The sequence below is a fragment of the Mytilus californianus genome, unplaced genomic scaffold (genome assembly GCF_021869535.1).
Source record: "Mytilus californianus isolate M0D057914Y unplaced genomic scaffold, xbMytCali1.0.p SCAF_5, whole genome shotgun sequence".
In the NCBI taxonomy this organism is placed as follows: Eukaryota; Metazoa; Mollusca; class Bivalvia; order Mytilida; family Mytilidae; genus Mytilus; species Mytilus californianus.
In genome coordinates, this window is record NW_026262701.1 from 31,879,702 (window position 1) to 31,895,691 (window position 15,990).

The window sequence follows — 15,990 nt, forward strand, 5'->3', positions numbered from 1 at the left end:
GCATATTTCCTGCACTCGGGTACAATTCACTCAGTTTCAGACCAGATGTCAATTTGGTGTAATAAAAATAAGACTAGTGCGGGTGGGGTTCGAACCCACGCGGACATACGTCCATTGGAACTTAAGTCCAACGCCTTAACCACTCGGCCACCACACTGTTACGAATGGGATTCTTAAATGTTTAGATGGACTTATAGCTACTTATCACACTGTTCGCATTTCATTTGTAAGTCGCAATTGTTTAAATGAGATACCGCAAAGGAAACGTAAACAAATAGACAGCCTTTTCATCGAAAATCCCGTGCGATTCAACTTATTTCGTGCAGAAATATTCAATTAAGTAAAACTTTATTTTTGTCAACCCGAGTACCGTTACTATAGGAATTTTTATAATCATATATATAGAGAAAAGAAAAAAATATTGTATTATCTCATAAACGACAATTTCAGCTAAAAAATCAATTCGCAACACGAAAGCAATGTTACATACAATATGTTTCCTTTCATAAAGGAGTAGTGGTCATAACACCTGCTTATAGTCACTTTCAGCGTAACTTCTGATTGAAGTTGCAATAAGAAAAAGACTGCCGTTAATTACAATTTAAAACCTTTACTCTTCCAGTTGCAACTGTAGATCTTTATTTCTGAACTTTAATCACATCGCTTATTCGATATTGTTAGTTCCTGCACTCGGGTACAATTCACTCAGTTTCAGACCAGATGTCAATTTGGTGTAATAAAAATAAGACTAGTGCGGGTGGGGTTCGAACCCTCGCGGACATACGTCCATTGGAACTTAAGTCCAACGCCTTAACCACTCGGCCACCGCACTGTTACGAATGGGATTCTTTAATGTTTAGATGAACTTATAGCTACTTATCACACTGTTCGCATTTCATTTGTAAGTCGCAATTGTTTAAATGAGATACCGCCAGGGGCGTAGCTACTCGGAGGCACGGCAGCACGTGCATCCACGTCGTTTTCACAAAAAAAAAAAAAAGAAGAGAGAGAGAGAGAGAGAGAGAGAGAGAGAGAGAGAGAGAGAGAGAGAGAGAGTGAGGGACAAAGTTAACATATAGGAATTGGTCTTTCTATGTTTGCATTTTAAAAACTACACAAAGAATAAAAGCAAGAGGAATACACATGCAGTTGAATTTTTAATCCTGTAAGACATGTATGTATACGATAAATACATGCAACTGGTGTATACGTAGAGGAACTTTTTATATTACGGGCATTGTTTAGAAAATACCAGCTACATAGTTGTTGGTACCACAACCATACCGTATACTCGCTTTGAGTGCAAAACAAAACATAATCCCTTTAGGGTTAACAAAAAAACTTGAAAATTATTATTTTCCGCTTCGCCCCAAAGCACCCATCTTACTAGAATGAAGACTCTTCAACTCGTATCGATCCGGGAATAATGACTGTTACCTTGTGAACTAGTTCAATATTGACTAAGTATGTAGGTCTTGACAACACGAATAGTTCATTTTCACATCACGTCAACGTATCTCGTCCTGTTTGCATGTAATATTTGCTACCGGACATTAATAACCATTCAATCAATCAATAGTTTCCGTATACTAGTAGATGAGAAGTTGGAAGTGCTGTTATTATAAAAAAAAAGTACACATTTTCCAGTACATGTTTTACGTTTTTATTTATTTTACAAAAAAAAATCTTTTATATATAGATTCGATAATTCGAAGTCGTTTCTATATGGGCCGGCTATACGAATGGTTGATTGTAAAACCATTTAAATAAATTGTTAATTCTAACTCGTTTTACTGGACAATTAGGTAATTCAATTTTAAAAAGAACTGTCTGTGCGAGTAGGACACTAAACTGCTGATTCTTGTTCGAAAGATACACCAAACTTTTATTACACGTATCTTCACTGTTATCATCTAGATATTGCCATACAACTGGTCGAATGCATATGCATTTGTTAATTAGCTGGCTAATTAAAAACGCAGATCATGAAAAAGATCGTGATCAAAGTACCATTTACTCTGAAAAAGTTCATTAATTTCAACTCGAATATTCCTAACTACGTAAAATTCGAAATTCTCATCTCTCTCTTGTAGAGTTTACCCACAAAAATTTTAAACATCTAAATACATATGTTAAGCAAAATATATGAGAAAGTGTCCACCACTGAAATATTTGGTATCCATGATGTTTATGCTAACAGAAACTCCATATATAGTATTGTGTTTATGTTTATTGTGTTTTTTTAAATCTATTTTGCTCAATACAAATACTAGCATATGGAAAAAAATCTCGTGATTTTAAAAGCTTTCACGTACAAAAAACGCATGCGACAATGTTAAGTCTTCGACTCGAAGTTAAACAAAAAGTTGACCATAAAACCACAACAAAAATGTCCAAATTTTATTTCAGTTGTGATTGTTTTGAAACGCTATATATGCGGAGCTTCCGGGGGGGGGGGGGGGGCTTTGTCCCCCTGGCCCCCTACCAGGGCTTTCCCCTGAACCTACTGGGGGCCTTGGGCGGCCCCCAGACCCCTCGCCCTATAGTCTGTGATTCCACTTCATTAAGAAGGTAGCTTCGCCCCTGACCGCAAAGGAAACGTTAACAAATAGACAGCCTTTTCATCGAAAATCCCGTGCGATTCAACTTATTTCGTGCAGAAATATTCAATTGAGTAAAACTTGATTTTTGTCAACCCGAGTACCGTTACTATAGGAATTTTTATAATCATATATATAGAGAAAAGAAAAAAATATTGTATTATCTCATAAACGACAATTTCAGCTAAAAAATCAATTCGCAACACGAAAGCAATGTTACATACAATATGTTTCCTTTAATAAAGGAGTAGTGGTCATAACACCTGCTTATAGTCACTTTCAGCGTAACTTCTGATTGAAGTTGCAATAAGAAAAAGACTGCCGTTAATTACAATTTAAAACCTTTACTCTTCCAGTTGCAACTGTAGATCTTTATTTCTGAACTTTAATCACATCGCTTATTCGATATTGTTAGTTCCTGCACTCGGGTACAATTCACTCAGTTTCAGACCAGATGTCAATTTGGTGTAATAAAAATAAGACTAGTGCGGGTGGGGTTCGAACCCACGCGGACATACGTCCATTGGAACTTAAGTCCAACGCCTTTTTTTTTTTTATCTTTATTAAAATCTATCATCACATTACATAAATAAAATCATTAAAATGTATCTAATATCACAGTTAAGTTACACAATACAGCACATTTCTAATAACATAATACAAATTCCATCTTTAAGTTTTCTAAGATTATAATTCATTTAGTACATCAGAGATCAAATATAATCACACCACTGTCTGTTTTCTGCAGTATAGAATTATGCAGAAGGAAGTGCTTTTCAAATATGTTACTCATATTCTTCATTTGACACAAATATTCATGAAAATAAGTCACATAATGCTTCAATGTGTATTGGAAAAATCTTAGAATATCAATACCCTTTACATTATTTTTTACAAGATTTCTTCTTCTAAATATACAGTAACGTGCAACTGATAACATAAAGTTAACAAAACTGGCATTTACACCATTGATTGTTACAGTTAAACCTAGCATAAATATTTGTTCATATACAACAGAATTCACTTGATCTGAATCACAAGTATCTAATAATAACTCTACTTTTGTAATCAAATACTGATGAAAGTCATATAGTTCAGAACATTTTATGAACAAATGCATAATATCCTCTATTTCATTACAGCAAATATCACACAAATCATTATCTACCAACTTCATTTTCAATAAACGTTCGTTTGTAAATATACAGTGGGCTATTTTAAAATCAAGCTCCGTCATTATTGACGGTTTCCAAAACATATTAACAATTTTCCATACTTTATCGATAATACTTTCATCCTCTTGAAAAATATTCATCCATTTGTCAACAGATTTTGGTTGCTGACACAATTTATCTATAACAAGACAATATAACTGTTTTGATGAACACATCTTAAATTCAACAAGTTTACAATTCATGTTCAAATTAATGTCAATTTTTCTATTGTTTGTTCTGTGATACACCTCAGTCCCTACAGTTTTAGTCCACAATTCTGGTAAAGCAAACTGAAGTGATCGATAACGTTTTATAATACTATCTATATCATATTCATCATTCCCTCTAGAAACAATTTCTACAATAGCATTTTGAGGTAAAAATCCAGGTATCACCTCATAACAAATGTCCTTCAACTGAATTATTCCAGCCTCTATAAAATCATTCCATAAAATTGTTTTCCCACATATCAAAACTTCTGAATTACAAAATAACGGTTGGTTATAAATATTTTCTACCGTAAAATCAAAGGATACATTTTCTCTAATAAAGCAAAATGATTGTAACATTTCTTTGTATATCACAGGAATACAAGACAAATGTTTATCTTTTAAAGACATGAATACAATTTCTTCTGCCAATTTCATATTCAATATTTTGGAAATAAAATACCTAAAAATGTCTTTCCATATTACATTATAATCTTCATTTAAAAATCTGGCTAAAAACTTCAATCTAAAAGCACAAAGCTTTGATTTAATATCAGGCAGCTGTAAACCACCTTTAGTTTTATCACAAATAATAGTATTATACTGTACAAGATGTGCACCGCCATTCCACACAAAATTAACACATAGTCTTTTCATTTCTTCAATAGCCCATTCAGGCATAGAAGTAACAAATAAATTATACCACAATCTAGACATTAACAGAGAGGTTATTACATTTACTCTACCATGTATTGTCAATTTTCTTTGTATCCACATATTTAATAACGTCTTAATTTTATTTAGTTTTCCTCTCCAATTCAATTCATTACATACATGTTCATTTTTGCCAATATAAACACCTAATAACAAAATTTCATTTTCACAAATTTTGAAACCATGACAATTTTGTTCATTTTCTGTCATACAACCTTTTCCAATAGGCATTATTTCTGACTTTTGCCTATTTATTTTAGCACCAGAGCATTTACCATACAATTCAAAAACATTAATTACTTCATCAATTGACTTCTTATCAGATACAGTTACAGTAGTATCATCAGCATGTTGAAACATTTTACACACTTTTTCTGACATTGGAATATTGATTCCGGAAATATTACAATTATTACTAATCATACATTGTAAAGGCTCAGCTACCAAAACATATAACAGAGCACTAATTGGACAGCCTTGCCTTATCCCATTCTTGATAGAAAAATATTTGGTTAAAAACCCATTACATTTTACAGAGCTATTTATTTCATTATAAAAGATGTAATCCATTTAATAAAACTTTCACCAAAACCAAATTTCTCTAATACACTCAACATATACTCATGACTTAGCCTATCAAAGGCTTTTTCTTGATCAGCTTTTACAATATATCCCTCCATATCATCATTTTCTACTAAAGTAATGATATCTCGTACATTGGCAATACTGTTAGAAATATCTCTTCCTACTATACAACATGTTTGATTATCAGACACTATTTTTGGCAATACTTTTTTTAAATCTATTTGCCATGACACGAGCTAAAATTTTGTAATCAACTTGCAGTAATGAAATAGGTCTATAATTTTTAATACCTCTTCTATCACCTTTTTTCTTAAAAATTAGACTGATAACACCAGATCTCATCGATCTTGATAAAATACTTTCATCATAAACAGCATTAAAAACTTTATATAATATTTCTCTAAGCGAATCATAAAATGTACAATAAAATTCTGTAGTAAGTCCATCTGAACCTGGGCTCTTATTCTTAGACATAGATGATAAGGCCTCAGCAATTTCATTAAATGTTATATCCGAATCACAATTCTCTTTATCATTATCATTAACCTTTTTATCAACATGTTGTAAAAAATCACATAGTTTATCAGTTTCTATCTCAACACAAGAGTACAAATCTTTGTAAAAATTATATTCAATATCTAAAATTCCATCAGTATCATTTACAATTTCATCATTTTCATTATACAATTCTTTCACAGAATTACTTTCCTGTTTATACTTTTCTAAGTTAAGAAAATACTTTGTGTTTTTGTCACCCTCTGTAGCCCATATGGCTTTAGATCTTAAAATAGCACCTTTACATTTTTCTAATTCACATTTACCTAGATCTCATTTCAATGTTTCTAGTCTAGTTACATCTATATCTATACCACTTGCTTGTAAAGCACATAACCTTTGTATTTTATTTTGTATATAAAAAAATTCCCTTTTCTTTTCCTTAACTAAATCTGAAGAAAAAACTTGAGAATATCTCTTAATTCGATATTTCAAATTATCCCACCAAATAAGTGGTTCACTGTCATATAATGAACAATTCATAGATTCAACTATAATCTCTTTAACTCTTTTTACATAATTTACATTTGACAATACAGTAGTATTCAACACCCATATTCCAGGGCCTCGTTCAACAACACAGAAGTTAAAATTCATAAAAACATATGTATGATCACTAAAGCTTGTTTCATTATAATACACATTTTGTACATTTGGTGATAAGGATTTACTAATTAAGAAATAGTCTATTCTACTCTGCTGCAATATATTATTACATATTCTTTTCCAAGAAAATATTTTTTTTACATTCATTTCTTGCTCTCCACACATCATATATATTACAATTACAAATAGTTTTATTTAACTCTCTATATGCTTCATCAATACTATGTTTAGATTTACCTCCTTTGTCTAAGTTTGACAAAGTTGTATTGAAATCTCCACCTATTATAACATTTTGTAAATTTTCAATACAACTGTTAACAAACTTAAAATATCTTGCTCTTTCTATACAATTATTAGGTGCATAAACAGATACAAAATTAAAAATTTGACCATCAGTTTCATATGATACATGTATAAACCTCCCCTCATCATCTTTGTATACTAGTTTTGTTTTATCTTTTACACTATTGGCAACCATAATAGCAACACCTTGCCTAGTATTATAACCATTACATTCATATATTTTCCCTTCATACATATTTTTTATTCCATCAACATATGATTTATCCCAAAAAGTCTCTTGCAACAAAGCAAAAGTAGCCCTTCTATCATATAAAACAGATACAAAATTCTGAAAATTATTCACATTTTTTAAACCATTACAATTAAACGAACAAATCAAGACCATTATGATACAAATAAAATAATAAAATTGGTTATCCATTTCTATTTTTATTTTCAGACACCTGAGAGCTTCTACTAACATTAACATTAGGTGTAGTCTTAATCATAGCCCTTCTTTCAAGCTTTCTTTGGTGCTTTTTAAATTTCCTAAGCTCTTTAGCTGAAAGAGAACAAACATCAACATCTACGTTCGTGTCACCTCCTTCATCCATGTTTTCCTCAACACAGATAGAGGAGTTATCATGATCACCACCACTACCACCCTCTGCGTTGTTTAAAGCAACATCACAAAGGGTGTCGTTTCGTTTTCCCCAATGATCGGGATCAAAATCCCCAAAATCTAAATCTTCATTTCCACTTCTTCACATAGAAGAGTGCTCTCTCCGTCTCTTTTGACTTTTTTACCAGTTTTTCATCTTTTTTCTCTTCCTCAAAGGCACTAACACTAGGAGTAGAGATATCAACTTCAGCATCATCTTTCACATCTTCATCAATATTTTCATCTGATTCAGAACAATTATCGTCTGAACTAGCAATTTTTCTCTTTCTTGTCTCATGCTGTACAACATTATTCACGTGCACGACAGCTTCAATAATCAGTTCATTTTTGTTCCTATGAATTCCATCGACCAGACCTTCACTTTCTGGTACATCATCACTTTTTAACTCGGTTGATTCTGACACTTCATTATTGGTTTCTTCGTGCGTATTACTCATGTTTTTAACTCCCGTGTCTTCCACGTTGTTTACGTCTTTCACGCAACTACACACTAGTTTATCACAAGCATTGCACTTTGCAACGATTGGCTGTGGTTGCGCTTTCAAATTTTCTCCCTTCTGACATTTACACTTTAATGGTAGTTCATGACAATGTTCACACTTATCTGAACGACACCTTCTCGTCACATGACCCTGTGCTCCACAACCATTACAAATAATGTAAGGACAGTTTTTGTGAACATGTTCAGGTGAAAGGCATTCTGAACATACCTTTGTCTGATTATTGTGAACACATTTGTAATACTTCGTGGCTTTACCAACCTTAAAAGGCATACTCCATGGAAGTGCAATTACATGTGGTGGAAAAACGCATTTGACAAAACGCGTTCCATCGGCTACCTGCGTACCTGGTACAACTCTTCTGATTACTGGTGAAACGATTTTAATTCCTCTATCTCTCAAGTTGGCTATTATATCGTCATCATCAATGAATGCTGGGATGTACATGAAAGACACAACTGTCGTATCTGAGTACAGTAACGAACATTCGTAATCTTTATCCAAAATCTCAACTCCGCTAAGTATTTTTGCTGCATTTGACTTAGAATCAAGCGTAACATCATACGAAGAGGAATCATCTTTAACCACAGCAAGCACAGAGTTCAATCCTGTGACATGCTCAATTGCCCTTATAACAGAAATTGCTTGCACTTTTTCTGTAGATATCCCTATTACACGAATAGTACAGTCCCTCGAATATCTTTTTATCTCCAAGACATAATTTTCTTTACCCTTAGAAACTTTCTCCGGCCCTCGCCCAAAGCCTTGCGGTCCTTTTCCAAAAAACTCAATTCCGCCGGTCATTCTGGTTTTTCAAAAGCAACTTCAGCCCTTAAAAAAAACTGACGAGTGCACCGCTCCACCCCGATTTCACCAAACGACTAAATCGTCGGTTTAAGGGGTTTAAATGTTTAGTAAAGCGTTAATCAATATTAGTTTTCATGAACGGAAGTATAATAATGTTCGCAAATACCTTTCAATATAAAAATAGGTCTATTTATACACTGAAAACAACAAAATCACATCGGAAGAATGTAAACTACATCTATATCCGGCTGTGCTTCATTCAGGCATCGTGCGGGTGGGGTTCGAACCCACGCAGACATACGTCCATTGGAACTTAAGTCCAACGCCTTAACCACTCGGCCACCACACTGTTACGAATGGGATTCTTAAATGTTTAGATGAACTTATAGCTACTTATCACACTGTTCGCATTTCATTTGTAAGTCGCAATTGTTTAAATGAGATACCGCAAAGGAAACGTAAACAAATAGACAGCCTTTTCATCGAAAATCCCGTGCGATTCAAATTATTTCGTGCAGAAATATTCAATTAAGTAAAACTTTATTTTTGTCAACCCGAGTACCGTTACTATAGGAATTTTTATAATCATATATATAGAGAAAAGAAAAAAATATTGTATTATCTCATAAACGACAATTTCAGCTAAAAAATCAATTCGCAACACGAAAGCAATGTTACATACAATATGTTTCCTTTCATAAAGGAGTAGTGGTCATAACACCTGCTTATAGTCACTTTCAGCGTAACTTCTGATTGAAGTTGCAATAAGAAAAAGACTGCCGTTAATTACAATTTAAAACCTTTACTCTTCCAGTTGCAACTGTAGATCTTTATTTCTGAACTTTAATCACATCGCTTATTCGATATTGTTAGTTCCTGCACTCGGGTACAATTCACTCAGTTTTAGACCAGATGTCAATTTGGTGTAATAAAAATAAGACTAGTGCGGGTGGGGTTCGAAACGTCCATTGGAACTTAAGTCCAACGCCTTAACCACTCGGCCACCACACTGTTACGAATGGGATTCTTAAATGTTTAGATGAACTTATAGCTACTTATCACACTGTTCGCATTTCATTTGTAAGTCGCAATTGTTTAAATGAGATACCGCAAAGGAAACGTAAACAAATAGACAGCCTTTTCATCGAAAATCCCGTGCGATTCAACTTATTTCGTGCAGAAATATTCAATTAAGTAAAACTTGATTTTTGTCAACCCGAGTACCGTTACTATAGGAATTTTTATAATCATATATATAGAGAAAAGAAAAAAATATTGTATTATCTCATAAACGACAATTTCAGCTAAAAAATCAATTCACAACACGAAAGCAATGTTACATACAATATGTTTCCTTTCATAAAGGAGTAGTGGTCATAACACCTGCTTATAGTCACTTTCAGCGTAACTTCTGATTGAAGTTGTAATAAGAAAAAGACTGCCGTTAATTACAATTTAAAACCTTTACTCTTCCAGTTGCAACTGTAGATCTTTATTTCTGAACTTTAATCACATCGCTTATTCGATTTTGTTAGTTCCTGCACTCGGGTACAATTCACTCAGTTTCAGACCAGATGTCAATTTGGTGTAATAAAAATAAGACTAGTGCGGGTGGGGTTCGAACCCACGTGGACATACGTCCATTGGAACTTAAGTCCAACGCCTTAACCACTCGGCCACCACACTGTTACAAATGGGATTCTTAAATGTTTAGATGAACTTATAGCTACTTATCACACTGTTCGCATTTCATTTGTAAGTCGCAATTGTTTAAATGAGGTACCGCAAAGGAAACGTAAACAAATGGACAGCCTTTTCATCGAAAATCCCGTGCGATTCAACTTATTTCGTGCAGAAATATTCAATTAAGTAAAACTTGATTTTTGTCAACCCGAGTACCGTTACTATAGGAATTTTTATAATCATATATATAGAGAAAAGAAAAAAATATTGTATTATCTCATAAACGACAATTTCAGATAAAAAATCAATTCGCAACACGAAAGCAATGTTACATACAATATGTTTCCTTTCATAAAGGAGTAGTGGTCATAACACCTGCTTATAGTCACTTTCAGCGTAACTTCTGATTGAAGTTGTAATAAGAAAAAGACTGCCGTTAATTACAATTTAAAACCTTTACTCTTCCAGTTGCAACTGTAGATCTTTATTTCTGAACTTTAATCACATCGCTTATTCGATTTTGTTAGTTCCTGCACTCGGGTACAATTCACTCAGTTTCAGACCAGATGTCAATTTGGTGTAATAAAAATAAGACTTGTGCGGGTGGGGTTCGAACCCACGCGGACATACGTCCATTGGAACTTAAGTCCAACGCCTTAACCACTCGGCCACCACACTGTTACAAATGGGATTCTTAAATGTTTAGATGAACTTATAGCTACTTATCACACTGTTCGCATTTCATTTGTAAGTCGCAATTGTTTAAATGAGGTACCGCAAAGGAAACGTAAACAAATGGACAGCCTTTTCATCGAAAATCCCGTGCGATTCAACTTATTTCGTGCAGAAATATTCAATTAAGTAAAACTTGATTTTTGTCAACCCGAGTACCGTTACTATAGGAATTTTTATAATCATATATATAGAGAAAAGAAAAAAATATTGTATTATCTCATAAACGACAATTTCAGCTAAAAAATCAATTCGCAACACGAAAGCAATGTTACATACAATATGTTTCCTTTCATAAAGGAGTAGTGGTCATAACACCTGCTTATAGTCACTTTCAGCGTAACTTCTGATTGAAGTTGCAATAAGAAAAAGACTGCCGTTAATTACAATTTAAAACCTTTACTCTTCCAGTTGCAACTGTAGATCTTTATTTCTGAACTTTAATCACATCGCTTATTCGATATTGTTAGTTCCTGCACTCGGGTACAATTCACTCAGTTTCAGACCAGATGTCAATTTGTTGTAATAAAAATAAGACTAGTGCGGGTGGGGTTCGAACCCACGCGGACATACGTCCATTGGAACTTAAGTCCAACGCCTTTTTTCTCTTGATAAAACTTTATTCAAATAATACATATAAAAAGAATAATCAGGCTATACTCCTGAAAATTCACATTATCACAATATAAGCATGTAAGATTACAACTTCAATCATATGATATAGATTCACAATAAATAACACATGATTATGATCACATTAGAAATCAATTTGAATTTGATTGTCTCTAATAATTAATACTGGATTATTTTCACTATAATACTTTTCAAATAATTGTAACGCATTGTTGCGTTTATAATGTTCATAAGCATAGTTCACATTTTTAACAAGAGTAGATTTAAAGTATTGTTCTATGTCTATAATCTTATTTTCTAACATTGCAATATTTCGTCTTTTTACAATACAAAATCTTCTTATTGCTAATACACTATTTACAAAATAGTAATTAATATATTTATTCTGTTTGGTCAAACCAAAAATACACATAAACTCAAAACTAAGGTCATTTATATAACTGCCTGAACTCTTATACAAAATATTGTGTAAAAAATTCTTTACAAAATCATTGAAGCGAGTTAACATCGTACACTCTAAAATCAGGTGATTTAAACTCTCAGGTAGAGTTGAGCATATAGGACTTAGAATATAGCAAAGTATTCTCGACCAATGAAATTGTAGGATTGGATGTCTCTTAATTGTGAAGAATGAATGTAAATCATGTTCTTAGTAAAGGATTATCCTATTATTTGGGTCTATTTACAGTTCAAAACAAAGAGTTTCTATAAATGAGTTACAACTGCCTCGAAGCACATTTATCAGATTGAAAGGATTTATCACACAGTGATTGAAACTGACTAAAAGTTGAATAGTGAAACAAACAAAAATCTCAAAATAAGTTGTAGTTTACTGGTGCAGTAAAATTGGTACCGTGAGTTTTATTATGAAAATATTAATAACTTCAAATTACTATAAAATTAAACAATACCAAAGCAATGCAAAAATAAAGAAAAAATCTTTGAGATAAAAAATAACCTAAATCTTTAGCTTTCCAAAATTTTGATTACTTGATCAGCGGTTGGGGAGAATAGTTATTTCCAATACATGTTTTCCGATAAAAAAAATCAGGAATTTAATTTTGAACATATTAAAAACTTTTAAAGGCATTATTTTTGAACATTTCCCTGACATAATGAAACAGTATTTGATTTAAAAAGCCGGACCAAATTATTGGCTGTGAAATAAAATTTAGTTGTAACTCAAATGTATTTTAAATTGATTTAAACTGTAAATAAAAAAAGGATAATTCCTCACTGAAATATTACATGATTTACATTCATACTCACAATCAGGAAACATACAATTCCTACCTTTTCTTTCTACTGTTGTGTCACCTAATATCTATAACGCATTTTTTTTTAAAATTTTCCCAAATGATAAGAAAGTCCTCACATCACTAGAACTAATCCATAAATGACATGCCGAAAAAGGAAGTCATGCATCAATTATAAACATTGCACTGACAATGAAACTAATTCTTGAATAGATCATTTGAGCCTTGAGCACTTTACAATATTCTAAGTTTGTAAGAGAATGATAATCCCTTACTTCATGATAAGTACTCGCTAACGCTCGTACTTATTCATGAAGAAAGGGATTATCATTCTCTTACATATACATAGTGAGTCCTTTGTAATACGGCATTTAAATAGCCTTTCTTTTGTAAATATAATACGGTTAAAATTTAAATGCTATCTCGTGACAACCGCTTTGTAAAAAAGGAAAATTCAGGATTTTCTGGACCTTTCTCAGGTCAAAATCTGCGTACATCAAACGCCATCGTGATACAGATTTAGGTTCTCTAGAAAGCTTTGATACAAGCATTTGATAATAAAAACTCGTCGTGGATGGAAGTGAACAAATTTGGACGCCATCTTTAATCATAGGATTTAACACAGGAGTTTTACTAACATGGACATTTGCTTCAACTAACACTTTATACTCCTCAGGTATTGTTTCTAACACATTTCTAACTGCATGTAACATTTTATTTTCCGAAACTTCCGGAAATTTTTCTAATACAATCTCTTGAATATAACTTTCTTTCAAGAAACCTGGTTTACATTCATATGCGATATCTTTAATTTTGCATATACCTGCTTCAATAAATGTCTTAAGATATAACATTTTATTACCATTTGTAATATTTGGATTTAGAAATAGCGGAATATCAAAAACATTTTCTAAATTAACTTCAATATCTACATTTTCATAAATACTTTGCCATGACAAAATCAGACTTTGATAAAACTCTGGTAATGCATCTATTTTTCTATTTCGGAGATCACAGAATAAAAGTTCAATTCCAAGATTCATATTTTCAAACTTAGAAAAGAAATAAAGACACGTTTGTTTCCATATAGCACAATAATTTTCATCAAACAGTCTACTCAAATATTTTAATCTAAAAGCATACATTTTCTGCATAATATCAGGAAAATTCAATCCTCCGTCAACTACTTTATTAATAATAACCTCATATGCTACAAGAGGAGGTTTATTATTCCATAAAAATTCTAAGCATTTCTTTTTTATAAGTATGCAATACTTTTCAGGTATATTTACAATCATTAATGTATACCACAGTTTACTCATAAGTAAGGCACTAATAACACTTACCCTTCCATGAAGAGTTAAATGCCTCATTTTCCAAAAATTCAGAATTTTTGTAATTGATTGTACTTTGCCTTCCCAATTCAAATTTTCACATAGTGTTTTATTTTTTCCAACCCATATTCCTAATAACTGTAAGACTTCATCACATTCTTTTATTTTCCAAATTTTTAAATCATTTGAACAAATTTTTCCTTTTCCTAGTGATAAAACTTCTGATTTTTCTTTATTCAATTTTGCCCCCGATGCTTTTTCGTACAATTCTAATACCCGAAATGTTTCACTAACTGAATTTTTGTCCACTAAGGTCAAAGTTGTATCGTCAGCATGTACAAAAACTTTTTCTTCAACATTTGTATTTGGTATTACAACACCTCTTATCTCACATTTTTTCTTAATAGCAATACTCAATGGTTCTGCTAACAAAACATATAACAGAGCCGAAATAGGACACCCCTGTTTGACAGAATTTTTCAATCTAAAGTATGGAGTCAAAAATCCATTACATTTAACTGAACTAAAAATATTGGTGTAAAATATTTTTATCCAGTTTTTGAATTTATTACCAAATCCAAATTTGTCTAAAACTGCAAAAAGATACTCGTGTCCAGCTCTGTCAAATTCTTTTTCTTGATCTAATTTTAATAAATAACATTCTATATCATCCATTTCTACTAAATCCATAATATCCCTAACACTAGCAACTGTATCAGATATATCTTTTCCTAAGATACAACAGCTTTGATTTGGTGAAATAACTTTTGGAAGAACATACTTAAATCTATTTGCCATAACTCTGGCAAGTATTTTGTAATCAACATTCAACAAGCTAATTGGCCTAAAATTTTTCAAATCTGATTGATCACCTTTGTTTTTAAAAATTATATTTATATTCCCATATCTCATAGATCTAGATAATTCATCATTTTCCCCAATACTTTGATAAATATAGTGTAATACATGCTTTAATTCATTGAAAAAAAACAAATAAAATTCTGCAGTTATACCATCTGGTCCAGGTGTTTTCCCTTTTTTCATACCTTTTAAGGATTTTTCAATTTCCTCAATATTAATTTCATCATCATCACACATTTCTACATCTTCATCATCAATTTTTACATTAACATTATTCAATAATTCATCAACCGAATGCATATCAATACTAACACAAGAAAACAAATGTTTATAATAATCATGTATAACATCAAGTAAATCATTTGTTTCTGTAACAATTTTCCCATCACAATCTTTTATTTCACTTATCACATTCTTATTCTGTCGATACTTTTCTAATTTCAAAAAATATGCAGTATTTCTATCACTTTCTAGAGCCCACTGTGACTTAGATCTCAAAATTGCACCTTTACATTTGTATGTTTCAATATCTTCTAATTGTGTTTTCAATTCTAAAAATTGTTCACAGTTTATCTGAATACCATTTGCAGATTTTACTGATAATTCTTGTATTTTTTTCCGCAATTTATAATATTCCCTGTTTAAATCTTTTTGCTTTTCTTTGCCATAAATTTGGCTTAATCTTTTAATTGTAAATTTTAAATTATCCCACCAAATTAAAGGATTTGACACATAAA

At 32.0% G+C, this 15,990-nt stretch overlaps 5 non-coding genes across 5 annotated transcripts; all 5 read right to left on the reverse strand.

The window, feature by feature from the left end:
* Positions 1-74: 74 nt before the first annotated feature.
* Trnal-uaa (transfer RNA leucine (anticodon UAA)) lies at positions 75-157 on the reverse strand. The gene has a single exon. It is a non-coding gene; the product is annotated as a tRNA-Leu (tRNA).
* Positions 158-749: 592 nt separating this feature from the next.
* On the reverse strand, positions 750-832 carry Trnal-uaa (transfer RNA leucine (anticodon UAA)). The gene has a single exon. It is a non-coding gene; the product is annotated as a tRNA-Leu (tRNA).
* An 8,188-nt stretch (positions 833-9,020) lies between these two features.
* Positions 9,021-9,103, reverse strand: Trnal-uaa (transfer RNA leucine (anticodon UAA)). The gene has a single exon. It is a non-coding gene; the product is annotated as a tRNA-Leu (tRNA).
* Positions 9,104-10,357: 1,254 nt separating this feature from the next.
* Trnal-uaa (transfer RNA leucine (anticodon UAA)) lies at positions 10,358-10,440 on the reverse strand. The gene has a single exon. It is a non-coding gene; the product is annotated as a tRNA-Leu (tRNA).
* A 592-nt stretch (positions 10,441-11,032) lies between these two features.
* Positions 11,033-11,115, reverse strand: Trnal-uaa (transfer RNA leucine (anticodon UAA)). The gene has a single exon. It is a non-coding gene; the product is annotated as a tRNA-Leu (tRNA).
* Positions 11,116-15,990: the final 4,875 nt, after the last annotated feature.